This window comes from Chinchilla lanigera, unplaced genomic scaffold (genome assembly GCF_000276665.1).
Source record: "Chinchilla lanigera isolate Chin_1 unplaced genomic scaffold, ChiLan1.0 scaffold00087, whole genome shotgun sequence".
NCBI classification, from domain to species: Eukaryota; Metazoa; Chordata; class Mammalia; order Rodentia; family Chinchillidae; genus Chinchilla; species Chinchilla lanigera.
Window position 1 is genome coordinate 1,739,068 of NW_004955488.1, and position 16,514 is coordinate 1,755,581.

The window sequence follows — 16,514 nt, forward strand, 5'->3', positions numbered from 1 at the left end:
AAATTTCCTCCCTCTGATGAGGTAAATTTCTTGCTTTCACATTAACTTCTCAGACAGTGATCTTGCTATTATACTTAGCTTTTACACACACTCCATTCCTTGATAAACACTATATGTAAGAAAAAACTATTCTCTCCCAGTCCCAAAGGCCAGAAAACCAAAGTCCAGGCATCAGAAGAGTCATCTTTCCAAAAAATTCTCTAGAGGAAACTTTCTGGCCTCTTCCAGCTCTGGACACTCAATCAGTCTTTTGTCTGATGCAAAATATTTCTACTGTCTGCCTCTGTCTCTGGGAGGTCTTGCTAGCTGTGCTCCTGAGTGGCCTTTTCTCTGTCTTAAAAGATACTATTCTTGGCTTCAGGCTAATGCAGTATACTTATCTTATCTTTACCTTAATGATATCTTCAAAGATCCTATTTCCAAGTAAGATCACACTGTGTAGTTCTGGGTGACGGACATGGTGTTTTGCAGGTCATAAGTCAGTCTCCTCATTCTAGATTCTAGGTACTGTCCTTTTAGCCATGTGTTTCCTGGCTCTGTCAGTGAGAACTGACCTCCTTGAAAGGAGACAGCCAAAATCACAAGAGCTCCAGATCATAACACTTGACCCTAAATAACCACTTTAACATGTACCATTTATACTAGGTGTATTACCTCCTGGTGACACTAGATTGAAATTGATTGGCATTTGTTTTCTAAGGAGCAAAGCATCTTGCCAACTTCTAAGATGAGAACCTATATATTAAATACAGTCATACTCAGCCATCCCACTTTTTAGCCACAAGGAAATTCTGATATCTTAAAAGCTCCCAACTATAAAATCAATAAAATAGCAGATGTCTTTTTTTTAAAAAAATGTAGTTTATTTAGAAAAAGAAAATAAAATTTTCCAACATTGAAACAAAAATGAATTCTGAAATATAAGCATATTATGTAACTGGGGCATTCCTAGCGGGCATGATGACCCTAAATGAAGCATATATTTTTCTCTAGGGAATTAGTTTATACTTTTGGAGTTCATGGAAAGGGGAGAAGAGGACTTTGTTTTTTTCCTACACCATGTCCCATGCATGGGTATCTTCTCTTATTTTCAACCTCTTTCACCAGAGTGGTATATTTGTTATAGCTGATTAAAGTTTGCTGACATAGTCTCTTACAGCACATGGCTTGCACCAGGCTTCATCCTTGGTTTTGCGTGTCCTGTGGTTTGAGATAAATGTATAATGTAATGTGTCTGCCTTTGAGCTGCCAGGTAGAGTATTTTTACTGCCCTAAAACTTTCCTGTTCTGTCTCTTCACCTCTTTTCCCAAAACCCCCTCAACCTCTGCCAGGCACTGCTTGTTTTACTGTGTCCAGCCCAATTTATAACATTTGCAGAACATCATATACAGTAGTGGGAATCATGAATTATAAAATGTGTTCATTAAATGATACCTAAATCTATTAAGGTTAGTTAACTAACAGTGAAAAACTTGAGTTATCCAATCAGTTATTCCATCAATTTTACAGAGTCCCAAATCTGGAAATAACTATCTAATGAATTTTGAAAGGTATCGCCACTAGTTTTTAAGAAAATAGACACTAACGGATGAAGTATTCTGCTTAATCTCAAAATCTTTCTGGTGAGAGGCAAACTTTTTTCTTATTTCTCTCAAAGCTCAGTTAATACCAGACATTTATCCCTGGCACTCCAGTGCTTACATTTTGGGATACTTTTTTTTAAAAAAAGAGAACACCTTTTCATCTTCCTAAACTACCTTTTTATCTGGCAAGGGGGAACTTTAATCGGGTTCTTCTTTCACCAGAACATCCTCATGGCCTCATAATATTCCATTTTGTATTATAATTTATTCTAAAAGTCTACAAGCAAATTGAGGGATCTTTGGGTTGAATGCAATTTTTAGATGTGTACGGTGGTATGTACACCTGAGTGCTAATTGATACCTGTTGTTTTCTTGCACACTTTGTTAATTTATCAAGTTACATTCTTATAAAAGAAAACAAAAGGTATAATTAGCATGTTGACATGGACTATTCTTTTAATGTCAGTTTTATGACAACTAGATAATGAGTATGAATTTCAAAGGCATACTTTCTCCTCCACCTCATCCATTATGGTATAGCATATTGCTTGGTTATAAACTGAGAGATAAAGAATTTTGGGTCTTCCATCTGCCAGAAATTTGCCATATGTAATGTCCACCTTTCAATGGCCCTAGCTTTTACTTCTTATATTATTCTCATTAATTTAAACAAAATTGCACAAAAATACTTACAGTAGCTTCATTCATCAGTGCTGAAATTAGAAGTAACAAAGATGTCTTTTGGCAGGTCAATGAATACATAATCTTGAGTCCACGCAGTGAAATATTATTCAGCAGTTAAAGAAGTAAGCCATCAAGCCATAAAAATTATGAATACACCATAAAGGAACCTTTCTAGGTTAAAAAATCCAATTTGAAATAGTTTCATAATTCGTACAATTGAAGTTAAGATGATGTGTTATCCATATTTACATTTGGATTTGGAAGCAGCTCATGAGATCCTGGCTGGTGAGACGTATTCAGAGTTATGGTCGCTTCCAGTCTCAGAAAAAATAATAAAGCAAATTTCATGTTCTCTTGATATCCTTTCCACACGGCTGGAAGTGAGTGCTTCAAAACAGTAAAGCTTGCCTCTCTCAGAAGTCACTGATTGGAGTGCCAGTAAATATGGCTGAGGATTACAACAGAACAAGACGAATTGGGACTGGCCGAGAATCTTGATCTTTCATTCCTGATCTTTATCTCTGGTACAATTTCCCTACCATGAGCTAACTCCAAAATGAGAAATGATTTAGCACAGGCAGTCCTGTACCTATAAACAATTTAAGTATAAATCAGAGCTTATAAATATAGATCTGTGGGTTTATGTATGAGTTAGAACATAACAGCATTTTTCTTCACCCTGAGCATGTTATTAATTTAGGCTCATTTTATATCAAGGTCTTAATATACTCCGATGTGTGGTGAATGAGAACACATATGAAGAAGACATATCTCACAGAAGAAGGACCTGTATGTGTATGGATGGTGAGGTCACAGAACTACGGGGTGTTTTGAGAATTAAGAGTCATAAGGGAAGATTTAGGTACAAGTTTTTCTAAAGGAAGGAGAATATGGGCTCAATGACCTTTAACAATCTTCACCAGCTATATAAGTCTGTGACATTTCTTTTAGCTCTCTAAATTATATCCCACTAAGATGATATTATATATACTTTATAGTGTAGGTGGAAAAATTCCAGTCTTTATCAAGTTCATGAGAATTTTCTATAGTTAAATAATGTTAATTTTAGCTGTTCAAAATTAGTTTTTCCATTCATTTAGGTGGTATGCTAATGAGCACATTGATAGAAATAATAAACTATGAAAGTTCGCCCCGACCTCTACTTCTTTATATAAGATTTTAAATCACAAAAATCACCAAAAGCTTCTTCAGTAAATGCTCTAAAAGCCATAGCAACAAATCTGCCAATGAATGGGAATTGGTGCGGGGGGGGGGGGGATTAATCTTCATGCACCTTCTTTTACTGAAGTATAAAAATTTCAATGTATCATGAGTTTTCCCTAAATCTTGCAGTTTAGATAATCCAGAATAATTTGTGTGTGGAATAGGGGTGTACATTAACAAACTTGCTTGTATCTAAGACAATTTCACATACTGATTACCATTTTCTGTACAAGATGAAGTCTAAGTAAACACACTCTCTCTCTCTCTCTCTCTCTCTCACACACACACACACACACACACACAGAATGTGTGGTTAGTACCATGTTGTGCTCAGAATTTCCATTGTCCCACAGAATGAATTTTATTATTGCTGTTGGGTGAGTATCTTAGATTTTGTCCCTTTACACCATGACAAATTTTCCTAAGCAAGTCTTAGGAGTTTCCAAGTCAGCATGGCACAAACTTTTCATTCTGAAGAAATTTTGGCTGTGGTGGCAACACTTTTTACTTTGAAATTTACATTAGATTTCTGTTTGTGTAGCTCAAATTACCCCATATTTATGCAACTGGTTCGATAGCTTTTATTATTCCTAGTTTCTGCAGTAAGAGCCAGGCCTGAGTGAGTTTGGTGCTCTCCTGGGGACTCACCAGGTTGAGACAGAGGTCATGCTCCATGCTGCCATCTTAACTGATTCTCAGGTCCTCCTCCAACTTCAGTTGGTTGGCAGAGTCAACACCTGTCCTTGTCCTTACTTTCTTGTAGTTTTTGGTCAGTGACCTAAGTGTAGTATGTTTACCATGTAGTATCACCCTAGGTCCTTTCAGGGCAGCTAACTTCTTCTAGACTGGCAGGGAGAACCCTTGCTATTCTGCTAGTGCACTGGAAAATAGTTATTAGGTTAACTATCCCAGTATCTCTGTCACATAATGAACCCAGGGAAGGAAGCAAGTACCAATCCCGTCAAAGTCATAGGTTTGGGATTCTCAGGAATAAAGGGATTATACATGATGTGGCCCTCTGGGACAGGGATTTTAAGTAACACCTTAGAATTCTGCTTACCACATAAATTATTTAAGTATTACATATATTGTCTCAGAAATGTTTTTTAAAACTAAAAGTTAACCTGAATTTTTTATCCTGCTTTAAATTACAGCTGATAGAAGTTTCAGTTTTAGTCCAAAACATTGATAGATTTATTGTCTTTATTTATTTATTATTTATTACCAACTTTTTGGTTTGCAGATTTGTTGATAATATTTTTAAAAAGATTAAAATTGTCTTTAAGTGGTACATAAGATACAGGAACATAAGGTACATGTAAATAGTTAAGAAAATTAAAGCAAGAAGAATTTTACCCATAAAAGTGTATTTTGGGGAATGTTATTTGGATAATTTAGATAATTCTGTAAGACAAAAACTCACATCCCTTTTGCTGCACCTTTAATAAATTTTTGTTTCAACACTGAACAGGGCTTTTGAGAAAATCACCTAAGTAATCCAAAGTTTTGTAGAGCAGCATGTACTGTTAAGGGAAAATTTCAAAATACTAAAAGGGAATCATCCTAGCTATAGCTCTCAAGTTATAAAACATCATAAAATCACATCATTCATTATACTTTATTTACTGGGCTTCTATTATTCATTTGACAGCATTTCATATAAATTATATTATACATTCTAAACATGAAAATTTTTATTTTTCATAATGACTCAGAAAGTCAGGAATAATTATCATGGCCATTCTTCCAAATAAGATACACATTCTCTATTTCAATATTTTGCCCAAATTCACACAGGTAGCAAAATAGCAAAACAGCCCAGGATTTTATATGCATGTATTGTATAAATCCCACTTATAAATGTGTCCCAGTAAAACTAAGCATTGCAGAGTCAAACACTGCTATATCTAAACCTTATGGGCAGATATGGGTTCCAAAATGTGTAATGTATTTTGAAAGAGGAATTTGTAATAAACATCTAACCAGATGAGTCCAAGATTTGCAGTTAGTGGAGAAAAAATATAAGTTGAGACTCTTAATGGATGTGTATTACTCCACTGCATAAAATTTTTTTTTCTTACAAAAATTTACTTTGTGATTTAAACTATTAATGTGTTCTAAGAAAGGACTTGTTCTGAAGCAAAAGAAAAATACAAGATTGGTAATAAAATATGTGGGCTAATTTGTGCTATAAAATGCTACACTATAGAATATTTGAAAACCATAGTAACAAATCCATGGATCAGTTCCAACTAGTGTCCTGGCCTTCATAAATATACTGTCCTGCAAACTTTATTTCTCATTGCTGAGACAAAACACCCAACACTTCCAAGTTAACTGAGGAAAGGTTTATTTATCTTGCAATTTGTAGAGGTTGCAACCCATGTTCGGCTGGCACCAAGGCACGGTGGCTTGTCAGAGGGGCATCACAGAAAAGCAGTTCATGGCAAGCAGAAGTCAGCAAATGCAAGCAAACAATGGGGGGAAGGAGGAAGACAAGCCTCTCTGTCCCTTACATTGTGTCTAGGCTAGAGTACTAGCGTGGGACCAAACCAGTCAGTGCTCTGATTTAATAATCACACACCCTTAATCCCAGCATCCCGCACTGTAGATCCAGCCACCTTTGCAAAAGCCCCACCTGTGACTGCTTGAGGCTTTGGGAAGACATCTAGACACAAGCCTTAACATATACTCCGAAGTAAAATTAAGACTTAGAGATTACTTCATACTCTATGTAAAAGAATCACCCTTTTTTTGGAAGCTGTGATTTGTGGGTCTTCCAGATATTTTTGGACTTTTGGATATATTTTTGGGGATGTGGTATCTTGAAAGTTCTATAAGCAAACTATTTTCAGTACTAGTTAGGGTGTTATTCTCCTTGAAAACAGAAAGGTGGTGCTTATGAAATCAAAAGAAGTACTATTGGATATTATTTTTCTCTGCACTTAACTTTTATTATAGGGAATCAAAAAATATACAGTACATTTAAAAATCCTACTTTTAGGTTGTGTCATTGTATCAACATGCAATCAGTTTCCATTTTTTATTTGTTTTATTTGTGCCTCTAAAATGGTGAGGTAGTGTTTCTTGAGATCTGATGGTCTAGGGGACAAATTACAAATTCCAACTAACAAATTAGAGCAAATGAGAGAATTTACTTGAAACCTTTTATATGTAACAGTTAGAGAGGTCTATTAAAAACAACACACTCTATTCAATTCACACATTAAAAAGTCCTAGATTTAAAAGCCATATCAGAAACATGTTCTGCGTGTCATCTTTTTGTACCATATTATCTACTTCTATGACCGTTTCCTCATGTGTAGACTAGGAATGATGCTAACCAGTTATGATTTGTGGATTTGTGTTTGAATGTTCCTCTCAAAGCCTCATGTAGTTATGGAGTGGGCTTCTAGAGTTTGTGACTGATGGCAACCATTAAGAAATCAAACAATAAACAGTATAGTTCTGGTAGAGCTGTGGTGAAAAAGGAACCCTCCTTCCCTGCTGGTGGAAATGTACAACCACCACCATGGATATCAGTATGGAGATTTCACAAAGAACTAAAATTAGAAATTCCATGTGATCTAGCGATCCCTCTAGGTATCGTTCCTAAAGAGTTTAGGACATCGTACTGCAGCAATAAATTCATACCAATGTTTATAGCAGCACAGTTCATAGTAGCTACACGCTGGAAGCAGCCTGTACATCCATCTACAGATGACTGCATAAAGTAAATGTGGTGTCTACATACATACATACATATATGCATACATACATACATGTTGGCTATAAAGAAGACACATTTGAGACATTTGTAGGTAATTTGATGCACCTGGAATATACAATGTTGAGTGAATATAAGTTTGAATACCATGTGGTATCCCTTATTTGATGAATGAGGCAAAGTACAAATAAAGAGAAAAAGAAAGAAAGGATAGAAAGACACAAAGAAGTGGGTCTCTTGCAGATGGGAAGGAATCCAGGGGACCAAGTGTGAGGGGAAGGGGAAGGCGACAGGAAGATAGAGCGAGGCTATGCAGAGTGTAGGATCCTAATAACCTCAATCAATGTGGACGTTATGTGCCATAGATGTGTGCTAAGATTAATAATATCTAAAAAAGGAAAAGAGAGAAAGAAGAACTAATGGAGGAAGGAGGGAGGTAAGAGAATTTTAAAAAGAAGCAATCTGTATTATGCACATGTACCAGTTCCTCAAGATGACTATAAAATGGATATACTGCAACAAGTACTAATAAAAAATGATATGTGTGTGTGTATGTGTGTGTTTGTATACATACACATAGGCTGAATAATTACTCATAGGTTAACACCGAGTTTTATAACACACTATACTTAGACAATATTGCTTCATCCTTAACACAATTATTTGTCACATAGCACATAGAAATGGTTAACATTTTCTTTATTTTTACTGCCTTAATTTGTTTGTTGAAGAGTAAACAATTGTACAGAAGGTTTGTGAAGAGGCTATTCATTTTTCTTTTCTTCTCCCTTCAGTTTACCTTTCATTGTTTTTGATTTAACCAAAAATATGGCATTTTTAGAGAAATTTTAGTCTTTCCACACTGTTGAAAAGTACAAGAAGTGATGCAGAAATTCCTATATCAGCTGCTGTCCACACATATGCACAAACTTTCTGCACAGGAGAGGTGCATATGTTACAATTCAAGAACTTATGCTAAGGCAATATTATGACTCAAAGTCCATAACTTACATTCATGTTCACAGTTGGTCTACATTATAGGATTTTGCCATAGGTGTGGTGGTGCATACAGATGATTGAAATATAAAATTATGTTTATTTTCCAGAAAATACTCAGGGTTCTGTATACTCATCATCATGAACCCTTGGTAAAATGTAGTATTTACTATTTTTATTGTTTTTCCTTTTCCAGAATATTATATAGTCATAAGCACATGTGATGTATTCTTTTCAGGTAATCTTATTTCTCTTAGTAATATGTATTATGGTTTTATCCATGACTTTTTACAGCTACTTTCTTCTTAGCACTGAATAGTTGCTTATGTGTGTTTTTGTGTAAATGTACTTTACGTGAAATATTCTTTCTGGGGCTGGGGATTTAGCTCAGCGGTACAGAGCCTGCCTGGCAAGCGTGAGGTCGTGAGTTTGATTCCCAGTACTGGAAAAAAACAAACAAACAAAAAAAGCAAATATTTTTTCTCTGCATACATTTGAGCTCACTGGGTGAACACAATGGAGCACAACTGCTAGATCATACATTCATTTTTTTTGGAGAAATTTCAAACTGTTTTCTCAATTGGCTGTGCTATTTTATATTTCCTTGGGCAGTGAATGAGAATTCCTCTTATTTCACATCTTGGAACTCATTTAGCATTTGTGTTTTATACTCTGGGCTTTCAATAAGTATATAGTGGCATCTCATTATACATTTTAGCAGGTAATTCTCTATTGACATATGATTTTGAATACTACAAGTATGAATTCATAGGAAAATGTTTGACATTTGTATACTACCATGTGTTCTGGTGCCTTCTATTAAGAGTCAGCTACTCGTTTCACTGGTTTTTCATGAACTCTGTTGAGAATAGACAATCATTACATCTGAAAAGAGAAGAGACTAATCTGTGCAACTTTCTGTGCAACTTTATTTCCTTTTCTTGGGTTATTACAATTGCAAGGACCTCTAGAATAGTGACAGTAATAAAAGGAGACAGCTTTGCTTGTCTTGCTTTTAGCAGGCAAGGTCTCCTTTCTTACTTAAGTACAAAGATAATAAAAAATATTTTGTATTTTTTGTTATCAATTTAAGCTGTTAACTTCATTCCTAAACTGTTGAGAGTTTTTAAAAGTAACTAGGTATTGACTATGTCAAATATTTTTTTCCTGCATATATTTCTAGGATCATGTAGGTTTTCTTTTTTAGCTTATTGCATTACTTACCTGAGTTTTAAATATTAAGTCAGTCTTACACACTTGAAAGAAATGTCACTTGCGTGTTATATAGAATTGTTTCATAAACTCTTGGATTTAACTTGCTAATGTTTGGGGGCTGGGGATTTAGCTCAGTGGCAAAAGCGCCTGCCTGGCAAGCGCAAGGTCGTGAGTTCGGTTCCCGGTACTGGAGAAAAACCAAAAAAAAAAAAAAAAAACAAAATAACTTGCTAATTTTTGAAAACTTTTCATCTGTGTTCATGAGTCTTCTTGGCATATTGTTTTTTCTTGTAAAGTGTTTCTTTGGCTGTGACAGTGTAATATGGCCTCACAAAATGAGTTCAGAAATATTCTTTACACTTTAAATTTTTAAATGAGAATATGGAGCAGTAGTACAATTTTTCCTTAAAAATCTGATAATTTTCATCAATGAAATCTGAGAGCAACTTTCCTCATGTTGCACAATTATTAATTTCTTGATTCATCATCTTATTCAACGTTGTTAATTCTTTTGTGGTCATTGCTTTTTCTATGAGTTGGAACATTCTGTTTTTGAAAGATTTGCTTCATTTTGTAGGGATAGGTAGGACCTTGGGTAAGGTCAGAAAAAGGGCACAGGACTTTTAAAACTTAGAATCATAATATCTGCGTTGTCCTATATGAATAATAAGCAATCTGTGACCTTGCTTTTGCAACTCTGTCCACCTTAATTGTTGCACTATGAAACCCAAATGCCTAACAACCAGATGGATCGACCAGTTAGGTGGGATTGCCCAGAAGAAGGGGCCACCACCTGGAACCCATGCAAATAGCACCACAGCTCATATTCAGTGGTTACCAGTTCTGGATCCCCCACTCCTTGGAGTTAGTTTGTATCTGTCTTTCTCTTCCTTCTTTAATTAAATTTACTCTCTCTTTGCACTATCTTCGTGCTCCTCCTCCTCCTTCTAAGTCAGAGAAAGCAATAATCCTGGGAATATTAGACAAGGATCTGACGACCCCAGACCTACCCTGAGACGCAGCAATTTCCTCCAGATAATCAATGGACAATGAGTTGCTCATAATTCCTTAGTATACCTTTCACGACTGTGGGGTCTGTTACTGTACGCACTTTTTGTTTCCTGAGCTTGGTTGTTTGTATTTCCTTTCTTTCTCAGTGAACTTGGGAAAAGACTGTGCTGATCTCTGACTGAACTTTTGGTTTTGTTTAATTTCTATTAATGTCCTGTTTTTATTTCATTGATTTCTTATCTGACATGCATTTTATGCTCATTTTGGATATAGCACACTCTTGTTTTTCTTGTGTCTTAAAGAGGAAGGCTGCCTTTTTAAATTTAGATTTTAGCTGATATATAAAACTTAGAAATGTTTCATGTTAATGGTGTACCACATGATATTTTGATACATTAATATATTTAATAAGCTTAAATAAAGTTAAACATATGTATCTCTCAACTGTTTAACATGTCTTTATCATAAAATGTTTAAAATTCTCTTTATAGCATTCTTTATTGTTTTGTTTTTTGTATTCTTGGTGTTTTTCACTTTTTTTCTTTGAGACAGTCTTGCCATGTAGTTAGGGCTGGACTTGAACTTGCTACTAGCCCAGGCTGGCCTTGAACTCACAGGTTCCTCCCACCTCCGGCTCTGCAGTGCTCAGATTACAGGCATCACCACCACGCCCAGCTCTAGCTTTTTGAAATTCACTGTACATTATGGTTATTTATAACTGTGCAGTCATTCCCAGAATTTCTTGCTGTTGTTCATAAGTAACTTGATTAAACTATCTCTGTCTTTCTATCCTAAATACTCCTCTCAACCTCTGGTACCAACCATTCCACTCTCAACTACCACGAGATCATTTTTATTTTATATGCCTATGTGAGTGATATTCCTTGTTACCTGTAATTTTGTACCTGGAATATATTCCTTTATATTTATTTCCACTTCAAACATGTTTCAAAAGACAGTGTTTCACTAGATTTTAAGAGCAAATAGTATTTTATTTCGTATATGTACCACATATCTTTTTTTCTTGCATCAACTGATGGACACAGATTTTCTCATATATTGGCTATGAGAAATAGTGCCTTAATAAATGTGGAAGTGTAGATATTTCTTCAATATAATTATTTCATTACTTTTGGATATGTAAATGTAATAGTATTGTTAGATCACATGGTAGCTCTGGTACAGATCTCTAGTTCTGATTTTGTGTCTTGCAAATTTACTAAATTTATTTGTCAGTTTTAATAGGTTTGATGAACTCTTTGGAGGTTTTAAAATGTAAGAAGACATCATGTTCAATCAGTGAAAATTTGACTTTCTTTCTCTGGTTTGTATGTCCTTTCTCTTACCTTTTTACTTAGTCTATGGCTTCCAAAACTTTATTGAATAAAAGTGTTCTATATGGACAACCTGTTAGAAATCTTAGAAAGTGTTTAGCTTTTGTTCATTCAATACAATATGAGATGTTAGCTTGTATATTTCTTTTATGATGTTAATATATATTCTTTTGTTACCTAATTTCTTCAGTGTACATTATAAAAGGATGTTGAATTACATCAAATATATTTTCTCCATCTATTGACATAATCGTTTTTCCCTTTAATTTGATGTGGTATATCTTTTTTAATTAGTTTATGTGGAACCTTCTTTTTATCCCAAATGAATTGCATTATTGTGATGAATAATCTTTTACTGTGCTATTAGATTCTGTTTGCTAGCATTTTGCTGAGGGTTTTTTATCTATGTTCATCAAGAGTATTGACTTTTGTTTTTTCTTATGTCTTTATTTGATTTTGGTACCAGGATAAAGTATAAAGTGTTTGGGAAATTTCTTTCCTCTTTTAGTTTTTGAATAATTTAAGGAGAACACACTCAATTTTTACTTTCAATATTTACTAGGACCCAACATTAAAATCTTCTAGTGGTAGGTTTTTCTTCCATGGGAACATTTATTTTGAATTCAGTCCTGTCCCATGTAATTTTCTGTCCATGTTTCTGCTTCTCCATATTGGTGGTGTGTATGTGTTCAGGAGTTTGCCCATTGATATCAGGTTAACAAATACATTGACAAAGAGCTGTTTCTAATAACCACTGTCTTTTGAATGTCCATATTGTCAGTTGTGATGTCTCCCTTTCTACCTCTGATTTCATTTGTTTGAGTCTTCTTTCTTTTTTCTAGTCTTACTAAGAATGTATTTTTTTTCAAAAGAACCACATCTTCATTTCCCTGATCTTTTGCATTATTTTATTCTTACAATTATTAGTTTTCATGTTTTTATTACTTTCCTTTCACCAATTCTAGAATTTATTTGTTCTTGTTTTTCTAGCTTCCTGAAATGTAGTAAGAGGTAATTTGTTTTAGTTTTTCATTATTATAGACATATATTGCTGCAAACTTCCCTTTTAGTACAGTTTTTGCTGTATACTATATTTAGTGTGTGGTCCCTATTTTAATTTGTTTTAAAAATGTTATTCTCTTTTTAATTTCTTCCTTGATTCTTTGATGGCTAGGAGTAAATTGTTTCAAATACTTCCTTTCCTTTTCTTTTTTCCTTTCATTGTTGTTTCCATCCTTCCTTCCCTTATTTCCCATCTTAAAAATTAAAAACTACAAAATGATTGTGGTGTAGATCAGTGCAAATATCATGAGTGTAATCTACAGTACCACACACACATGCACAAACACAAACACACACATACACAATCTTGAGCTCTAGCACTTATTTTCTTAATTGTCTCAGAATTTCCATACATTGCTTATATTGCCATTTGTTTTTGTATATTATTTAGGTTTTCCTTCTACATATGTTCTTAGCATATTAATTATGATTGTTTTGAATTCCTCATCAGATCAGCCTGTCTGTCACATCTGACCTTGCTTCAGTATGTTGAAACCTGGACTTGTTGTATTGTTTGCGAAGAGCTCCAATAAGTAGGTCATTGTCAGTGTGATGGTAATGTGTGGGACGAATGGGAGCATTCCATGCCACATAATTCTCAGTTGTTTGAGAGCTCTATGCTTTTGGTCTGTGAGCCTCTCTAGTGCTTCTCAGATCTTTGTTTTAACTTTTCCTCATCAGGAAGGACAGAATGTAGAAAAGGAACACAGGTTGGAGGTTTCCTTTTACTAAATAATTTAAACAGATCAACTCATACAAGCTGAGCTCTAGTATGGTTATACCTCCTGGAGGCAGGCCTTGCATAAAGAACAAGATGCTCCAGCATATTTTAAAATGGTTACTTTCCCCTCCTCCTGCCGGGTGCAAAAAGAATTTTCCTCTGCTCTTTCCTCTGAGGATTTGGCAGCAATTGCAGTAGAGCTCACTGAAGTATGGGAACCCTGATGATGGACAGATTTGCCCAGAGTTTATGCCTTTCGTGGAGGCCCTCGTAATTCATCAGTGACACTTTAGCTTTTCCAGAACTGGCACTGATTCCCATAGTCTTTTTCTCATGGGCTTCTGCTGTGATGTGTTGTGATTTTCCGTAATTGCTTCCCTGTCTCCAATATCCATGGCAGTGTTTGCCCTGTGATCTCACTTTTCTGACAGATCTCAGAACACTTGCTAATTTTTCAGTTAACTCAGTGCTGTAATGGGAACCTCCTTATGTGTTGGACTGAAAACCACAGGTCGATTAACTTTTCATTTTAAACAATCTAAAAATTTTGTCTTCCTAATTTGAACCCATGTTCAAAGCACAACAATTTTCCAAAATTATCCTTATAATTTGTCATGAAAGCCAAACTATGTTTCAAATTCTAGAATTAAAATATTTTGCAAATAGAGTGAAGCAATATCCATTTTGAGCTCTATAGGAGGAAACTATGCTCTCTATCTTATGTCTTGCTAATTCTTATAATTTTCCTTAAGTATGTAGTTTTAGTAACTATCTATATCCATAATCTTAAGTGTCAATAAGCATATGACCAGTTTTATCTGTGTACTATATTTTAGTATCACATATGAAAATATCTACATACACAGGAAGACAGTTTCATACATTATTTTGACCACACTGTACTTAACTAAAAATGACCCTAAAATTTTTCAGACTGAGAACTAAATTGTAGATGAATAAATTTTTTTTAAATTTGTAAAATAGTTTCATAATTTCAAATACAATAAAAATGAGGGATAAAAGTAAAGATTACAATCTCATAATCAGTGAAACATGATCAACATTGGATTAAATTTCAAAGAATTTTTTATTTTTAATCTTTTTTTTGTACATCACATTGCTATGCAATTTATACAATTTCAGCAATTATTTTCACTATTTTTAATTTTCATTTTAGGGAGCTAAAGCATAATTTTTAGAGAAATTTTACCTCAGTTATTTCTCCTCTTCTACCTGTAAGACCAAGTGAAGGCATACTACTCAGATTACTATACTTAAATCTATAGAAAGTAATTTTTCAGTTAAAGGGCAAGCATACATATGTGGGTTTTATGAACATGGTTATATTTCTTTACATACAAGTATTATTGACTATTTGAAGGTAATGCTATGATGTGAGTCATAATTTCTGTGATAACTTTTTAAATTCCCATGCAGTACACTCAAAATTGTTGAGTTTTGTGTAATAATTCATGGTGTGTGTGTGTGTGTGCATGCGTGTGTGTGTGTGTGTGTGTGGTTCTGGGATCAAAATTAGGGCATCGTGCATGCTAAGTAAGTACTTGCTCCACTAGAGTACTAAATATCTGTTCCTTACAGTTAATTCTTATTAATGAAGGCATATTTTCTTATTGTATTTTACTTCTGTGAGTTTTTTAGCCATTTTTTCTGTACAGATATTTGTAGTTTCTTCTTGCTTTCAATAAATATTTAAAAGACATCTTGGTAAATTAATTTTTATTAATATAATATAGCAATATAAAATATTTAGAATAATTTTATATCATACAGTGATTTTTATTGCTTATTTATTTTGTTTTAAATTAAGATAGAGTTTTACAGTTGTGCCCTAAAATAAAAAATAATATAAATATTTTAGTCAGATTACTATTATATAAAAAAAAATAAATAGAAATTGTGTATATGAGTAAAACCCTGAAGTACTATCTACCCTGAAAAATAAATTTATTATGTGATGACTTTTCAGATGGAACTGAAAATGTTTTTACCACTTCTGTTAGCTCTACAAGCAAACAAAAATAAATGAATGTGTTAGTATGGTATGAAACCACTTGGAATAGGAAGAATTATTGTGCTTAGTAGAAAATCAGATGAAGTAAACACTATAGGAAATGATTTAGTACAGTAGTCCTACCAGTACAAGTAACATCATTGGAAACATTGATTTAGAAACTATGAATGATATCATAGCATGAATGATATGAACGATATGTATATTAGTATATTAGAATTAGACCCACACCTTTTTATTCTCTTTGCCACAGAAAAGTTACATCACAAAAAAAGTTAGGTCATTTTAGCTTAAGACTATTTCTTGCCATAAACTGAGGAGATGATACACTAAGAATTATTGTGGATGAATCATTTGTATACGAGAGAGTTGTTGAATAAAATAAGTGGTCTCCTGTGCCAAACTATATAGCTCACTTTACAAGAAATGACCCAGGGGCGGTGCTCATGCCTGGGCTTGATTTGATAACAAAAAATAGTAAGATTACTGCCTTTTAACCAATCACTATTATTTAATTTAAATCTCTACAGACTCTAAGAAACATGCACAGAAAAGAAAGCTGGTCTTTTATGCTACATATGCAATGTTTATGACATAACAAAGGCAATGAAAGTTTTTTCTGTGATTTCAAATCATCTCCCTAGAAAATCTTATCAATGCATCTTGGTTCTTAACTGGGTAAAACAAGAGAGTTAAATTTTTGAGTTAATATTTAGGATGATATGTTCATTTCTTAAAATGGCTCAGTAGGCAAGCTTGTAAATATTTTCACTAAACAGATACAACATTATGCATATTGGGAAACATATCCAAGTGTTTCATCAGTTGATAAATGAATATTTTGTGGGGCCAAATGAAAGACAAAGATAGACTGAGAATACATTCAGAGCTTTTCTTCAAGTTGAAATACTCAACCAGTCTCAG